This window comes from Tamandua tetradactyla, chromosome 2 (assembly GCF_023851605.1).
Source record: "Tamandua tetradactyla isolate mTamTet1 chromosome 2, mTamTet1.pri, whole genome shotgun sequence".
Taxonomy (NCBI): Eukaryota; Metazoa; Chordata; class Mammalia; order Pilosa; family Myrmecophagidae; genus Tamandua; species Tamandua tetradactyla.
In genome coordinates, this window is record NC_135328.1 from 123366489 (window position 1) to 123374274 (window position 7786).

Sequence of the window (7786 nt, forward strand, 5' to 3'; positions counted from 1 at the left end):
AGAGAAGATGCAAATAAATAAAATCAGAAATGGAAAAGGAGACATAACCACTGACCCCACAAAAATAAAGGAAGTAAAGACAGAATATTATGAACAACTTTATGCTAATAAACTAGACAATTTAGATGAAATGGACAACTTCCTAGAAAGGCATGAGCAACCAACTTTGACTCAAGATGAAATAGATGACCTCAACAAACCAATCACAAGTAAAGAAATTGAATCAGTCATTAAAAAGCTTTCCAAAAAGAAAAGTCCAGGACCAGATGGCTTCACATGTGAATTCTACCAAACATTCCAGAAAGAATTAGTACCAATCCTGCTCAAAGTCTTCAAAAAAAGTGAAGAGGAGGTAAGGCTACCTAACTCATTCTATGATGCCAACATCACCCTCATACCAAAACCAGACAAAGATGTTACAAGAAAAGAAAACTACAGACCAATCTCTGTTATGAATATAGACACAAAAATTCTCAACAAAATTCTTGCAAATCGAATCCAGAAGCACATTAAAAGAATTATATACCATGGATAAGTAGGATTCATCCCAGATACGCAAGGATGGTTCAACATAAGAAAATAAATTAATGTAATGTACCAAATCAACAAATCAAAGCAGAAAAAACACACAATCATCTCGATTGATGCATAAAAGGAATCTAACAGAATTAAACATCCTTTCTTGCTGAAAACACTTCAAAGGATAGGAATAGAAGAGAACTTCTAAACTTCTAAATAGAAGGGAACATGATAAAAGGAGTATATGAAAAACCCACAGCTAGCATCATCCTCAATGGAAATAAACTGAAAATTTTCCCCCTAAGATCAAGAGCAAGACAAGGATGTCCACTATCACCACTGTTATTCAACATTGTGTTGGAAGGTCTAGCCAGAGCAATTAAACAAAAAAAAGAAACACAAGGTATCAAAATTGGAAAGGAAGAAGTAAAACTCTCACTGTTTGCAGATGATATGATAATATATTTGGAGAACCCTGAAAAATCCACAGTAAAACTACTAGACTTAATGAATGAGTACAGCAAAGTGGCAGGCTACAAGATCAACACTCAAAAATCTGTGGTGTTTCTATTCATTAGTAATGAACAATCTGAGGGTGAATCAAGAAAAAATCTATTTATAATTGTAGCCAAAAGAATAAAATATTTAGGAATAAATTTAACTAAGGATACAAAAGACCTGTACAAAGAAAACTACAAGAAAATGATTTAAAGAAAAATCACAGAAGACCTAAATAAATGGAAGGGCATGCCATGTTCATGATTGGAAGACTAAATATAGTTAAGATGTCAATTCTACCTAAATTGATTTACAAATTCAATGCAATACCAATTAAAATCCCAAAAACTTACTTTTCAGAAATAGAAAAACCAATAACCAAATTTATCTGGAAGGGTAGGGTGCCCTGAATAGCTAAAAAATATCCTGAGAAAGAAAAATGAAGTCAGAGTTTTCACACTACCTGAATTTAAGGCATATTATGAAGCTATGGTGGTCAAAACAGAATGAAACTGGCATAAAGATAGATATACTAACCAATGGAATCAAATAGATTGTTCAGATGTAGACCCTCTCATCTATGGACAATTGACCTTTGATAAGGCAGTCAAGTCAACTCATGTGGGACAGAACAGTCTCTTCAATAAATGGTGCTTAGAGAACCGGATATCCACATACAAAAGAATGAAAGAGGATCCATATCTCACACCCTATACAAATATTAACTCAAAATGATCAAAGACCTAAACATTAGATCTAAGACCATAAAAATTTTAGAAGAAAATGTAGGGAAATATCTTATCAATCTTATAATAGGAGGCAGTCTCCTAGATCTCACACCCAAAGCACGAGCATTGAAGAAAGAAAGAAAGAAATGAAACTCCTCAAAAATAAACACTTTTGTGCATGAAAGAACTTTGTCAAGAAAGTAAAAAGACAGCCTACACAATGGGAGACCATATATTTGAAAATAATATATCAGATAAAGGTCTAGTATCCACAATATAAAAAGAGATTTTTCAACTCAACAGCAACAACAACAAAAAACAACCCAATTACAAAATGGGCAAAAGGCATGAGCAGACACTTCTCAGAAGAGGAAATACAAATGGCCAAAAGGTACATGAAAAGATGCTCAACTTCCCTGGCTATTAGGGAAATGTAAATCAAAACCACAATGAGATATCATCTCACACCCACTAGAATGGCCATTATCAATAAAACAGAAAATGACAAGTGCTGGAGAGGATGTGGAGAAAGAGGCACACTTATCCACTGTTGGTGGGAATGTCAAATAGTACAACTGCTGTGGGAGGCAATTTGGTAGTTCCTCAGGAAGCTAAGTATAGAATTGCCATGTGATCCAGCAATCCCATTGCTAAGTATCTATTCAGAGGACATGAGGGCAAGGATACAAATGGACATTTGCACACCAGTGTTTATAACAGTATTATTTAAGATTACCAAGAGATGGAAACAACCCAAATGTTCATCAATGGATGAGTGGCTTAAAAAACTGTGGTATATACATATGATGGAATATTATGCAGCTGTAAGACAAAATATAGTCACGAAGCATGTAAAAATGTGGAACAACCTTGAGGACATTATGCTGAGTGAAATTAGCCAGAAACAAGAGGACAAATACTGTATGGTCTTAGTAATATGAACTAACATTAATAAATGAACTTGAGAATTGAAGTTTAGAGCACAGGTAAACATGAGATAGAAAATAGGATAGAGATTGGGCAACTGGTACTGAAGGAATAAAGATCATGCAACAGGACTGATAGTAAAAATTCAGAAATGGATAGCATCACACTATCTAATTGTAGCACAATAATATAAGTACACTGAATGAAGCTGAAGGTGAGTATGATAGAGGGAGAAGGCTTGGGGCACATATGAAACCAGAAGGAAAGTTAGAGGATAAAGACTGAGATGATATAATTTAAAAATGCTTAGAGTGGAAAATGATGGCTGTATTAGCTAGGGTTCTCTAGAGAAACAGAATCAGCAGAAGATACCTGTAAATATAAAATTTATTAAAGTTTCTCATGTAACCATGGGGATATAGAGTCCACAGTCTGTAAGGCAGATCACAAGCTGGCAGCTCCAATAAAGTTCCTCAGTAAACTCTCAGGAGAGGCTGGCTAACTGAATCAGAAAGAGTGATTGTCTCTTCTGAATCCTACTTAAAAGTCCTCCAGTGATTAGATAAAGCATCACTCATTGTGGAAGATATTCCCCTTAGCTGATGGCAAATGCAATCAGCTGTGGATCAGCGAACCTGGTCATGATTTACATTCCATGAAATGTCCTCACTGCAACAGACAGGTTGGCACTTGCCCACCAGACAACTGGGCACCACCTGGCCAAGTTGACACTTGAACCTGATCATAACAATGGTGATTAAACGTACAAATTAGAAAACATTTTTGTGTGAGGGAGAACAAAGGAATGTCAATATTGCAGGATGTTGAAAATAGATGTTATATGAGAAAAAGTACAATCAATGCAAGCTAGGACCTGTAGTAAACAGAAACGTTGTAATATTCTTCCACTGAATATCACAAAGGCATTATGCCAAAACTAAATGTCATTAGTTGGGGGTCATGGGAAAGGGGTATGGATTATTTGTGGAAGAAAAAGAAATGTCTTCAGATAGAGTATAATGATGAAGGCATATCTGTACACTTAGGTTGGATTGTATGATGCATGAATAAAATTGTTTAAAAATGAACAGAGAGAAACAAGTGCTAGAGAAAATGTGGAGAAACAGATATACCTATTCACAGACAGTATGGAAAATTTTCTCTTTGGAGGGCAGTGTGGTGGCTCCGCAGGAGATTAGGGGTGGGTTACCATATGATCCTGAAACCCCATTGCTCTGTATATACCTGGAGGAACTGAGTGTGGGGATATGAATGGACATTTACATACTGTTGTTTATGGCAGCAGTGTTCTGGATCCACAATGAGTGGAGATGGCCTAAGCATACTAAGGAATGGAAAGGGGAACTGTGGTGTATACATACAATGTGAGACATGCAACTAGGTGAATGAACCTTAAGGACTGTATGTTGACTCAAATGTCATGAACAAAAAGACAAATATTATCATGCCTCATATGCACCAATGGTGAACTAAAATTGAGGGCATGGATTATCAGCTTGGGGCCTATTGCAAAGGGTCCTAGATTGTTAGCTCTTACAGTGGTTGTAACCAGTACCCTGCAGGCTATGGTCCCAGCTGAGCCCTGATCCAGGTTTGATAGTCTGTAAAACAAAAGAATTTAGAGATAAGAGGGCCTCTCTAAGGTGTTAGAGAGGTTAATGTGGGCACGCCCAAGGGAGGGACATGAACTGAGTGGAGTGGGCCAGCTTGTTTTATAGGAAAGTTTTACTAATGGCAGGTTTCCATAGTAACCGTTGAATACTAGGTGTCTTCTTTGTTCTAGGAGAGACCTAGCCGAATTCACGGTTTGTTGTCACATACCTAAAATTTGTCTTTTTGGGCAAATGGTTAACAATCTTTATGAGCTATGCTTCCTATTATTAACTAAGAGCTTGCTTTGGGCCCAGAATTTTACAAGCTTTTGTGGTTTTGGGGAGGTTTCAATGGTTTGGAGAGGTTTGGGAGCTTTAGGGAAATTTTTGTCACAGGAAGTTTGAAGCTGAAGTTTGCAACTCTGTATTAGTTCCTCTGGAGCTAGATAAGAAAGAAGGGACTTGGAGTTGTCTGTTAACTCTTTCAGAGCTGAATAGGAAACCAGGGACTTACAGTTGCCTATTTTATCCTGATTCACAGTCACATATATTCAGTAGTTGTAACTGTTGTTAGGCATGGAGTCATTAAGGAATCCTTGCAGGGCAGTGAGTTCAAGTTTAACAGGTTTACTGAAGGGAAAGAAAGCAGGGAAAGAGCAGGCAGGCAGGAGCTGGAACAACCTGCTAATGAAAGGAAAGGAAAAATGGCTCCAGCTGTTTGTTCTGGGAACTGTGTTTTAAAGGGTAAGTGATGCCAGGAGAGGAGAGTGCCTTTCTGCTTCCTTCTTCACTGTGTCTGTTCTGACCTGTTTGCTCCTAATTTTTGCCTCGAGGAATGTTTGGCAAGGGGAGTCATGAGTTGCAGCAAGGAGGAAGAGGAGAGAAGGTCATGAGTTTGGGCCACTGCAGCAAGGGGTGGGGGGGGGGGCGATTCATGCATTTCATTCCTTGTGTCCTGTCATTCCTGCCTTTTGATTAATACATATATACTTGAGATGGTTAGGCTAGATTTAACAGAGGGAGACAGGGTGCTGTTTGTCCTTCTTGGCTACTTCCTGCTGGATGGGGGTGGTGTTAGGGGATTTTGGGGGTGGGAACGGGATTTCCAATGCAGCGGTGGTCAGGGGCCAAGTCATCCGGCTCTTGTCTTGCAAGTTTTGGGTAGCCTAGGGTGTTGTTTCTGACAGAGCTTAAGAGTAACATGTAATGAACCAAGGTAAGTGCACAGCATAGAAATTCATTTATGAGTTTGCAGAACTGACGTGCTAAGGTGAGAAGTGTTAACAAAATGATAAGAGGCCCTATAAGGGGAAGTAGGTAGAGGAGTCACGATGATATTTCAAGCCAGGGAGGGTTTGCAGCCAAGCAAATCTGAAAGCATTTGTGATGTGATGAGACTGCCAACTCTTTCCATACCCCTGTTACAGTGCCTAGAACGGCTAGAAGAAGTAGAAGGAAAACACTACATTTCAGTTCATGTTTAGGAGAATGGGAAAGGATTGGTTAATGGGGACTATTGAAATTTGGAGTGACAGGTAGGCCAGGATACAGATTCTGATCCAGTCAGTGGGTAGATGAGACTTTTATAACTTCTTATTAAAATAGACTAATACTCTAAGAAAATTTTGTTATTTTAACAGAAGGAAAACTAAATTTTAATTTTGTTTTAGTATAGTATTTGACACCAAATCTTTAAAGCTCTTTTAGATGGACCCATCAGATTTTCCCAAATTTGACCATAATTTTCTTTCCACAAACATTTTATGGCTTACTGTATCCATTCAGGTTTTGGTTTCTTTTTCCTCACTTTGTAACACTCATTTATTTCATCTCAAGACAAAACTATCCCTTTTTTCCCTTTTATCAAAATCACAACCTTTGTAGTTGAGTTTCTAAGCAAACATTTCTGTCACATACAATGACCATTAAACTCAAACCTGTCATAATAATGTCAAATATTTATAATGCATTAGTGAATCACTTTTGAAACAGTAATTTTGCCATTTTTTTATTAAGAATTTAAGATTGGGGTTGAGTGAAGATTGTGGCTGAGGGTAAGTAGCAGGACTGCAGGTGGCATGAGGCTTAGCTCTAAAAGTAAAGGAAGTGCGAGCACTGCATTTAGTTTAGCTAGAATGTCTCATCCTAAGAGGGGGACTGGGTATATAGGCACTACTAAGAATTAGTGGAAAAGGGAAGTGTTTTGAAGAGTGAAGACTATGGGGGAGGTTTATAGCGGGTGGGTGCTTGCTCCATTAAATCCAACTATAGACATGAGGGAAGATTTTAAGGGCTCCAAAAACTTAGGTAAGACTGAGAATGTGGCTCCTATGTCAACTACAAAAGAGATTGATTTCCCTGCCACAAGGATGGTTACCTGGGCTCAGTCATGGAGATGGGAAGAGTTTGGGCTGAGAAGCCAGGGCCCCATCAGTCTTCAGTGGCTAGGCTGAGGAGGTCTAAGACTTCAAATCCTGAGGAGTGGCTGCTTTTAAGGATGGCTGTCTATTCCCATGGTGTGAGGCAGAAGGACAGTCAGTTTTCCAGTGTCCTGTCTTATGGCAGAGAGGGCAAGACCCCAGAGGTGGCTTGGGATTAGGGCAAGCTTTTGCCCAATGTCCCTCCTGGCCACAGCAAAAACAGGGACCCAGGGGTGACTTAGCTCCTGGTTTTATTCCACCTCACCAGGCATGGGCAGATCCTCACAGGGCATTAGCCAATAATAAATAGCAAGCACTTTCATGCTCCTGTCTGAGTTGATTTTTTGGCTTCTCTGTACTCCTGTATATGGTTGAAAACCCAGATGAGATCATCCTGCCATGTTTGGGGTCCTTACTCTAGATTTTGGAGTTTTTTTACAAATGCCAGGGACTGACTATAAAATGAAGTGTGTGTGTGTAGAGAAAGGTGCCCTTCAGGTGAGGTTGGATTTAGATTAGTATATTTTTTATGGCTTTGAGTAGGGTCAGTAGAAAAAGATCCTAAACGCTGTTTGATCTGGGAAAGATCAGAGAGAGAAAAAGGAACACGAGCCCTGACAATGCCTTCACATCCTGCTACTTCTCTAAGGGGAAAAATACCAGCGGAGGGAGAAGCAGTTGAATGAGGAAGTTGGTGTTTCAGAATCCGAGGGAGGAGAGGGAGGCAGGGGCCAAGTATGTGAAGAAGCAGGGTTGGGGACTGGGCCCTGAGACCGAATACGGGGAGGGGAGAAGGGTGTGGAGGAGAGGGAAAGAGACTGGGGGTGGGGCAGAAGGTCAGGGATGGGGAAAGGGTTCTGGAGAGGGGGAGGGAGGTGGAGGCAGAGAGTTGGGGAGGCTATAAGGGGGAGGATGGTTAGCTGGGTCAAAGGAGTTGGTGGGAGGGGGAGAAGGGGAGAAGGAGTTGGAGGGTTTGATTTTTTTGAAGAGGGAGAAGGAGTGGGAGATTTTGGTTTCTTGTTGAGGAGATTTTGGCAAGCACTTAATGAAGAACAGAGTGAGGGCTTAGCACAGAGCATCC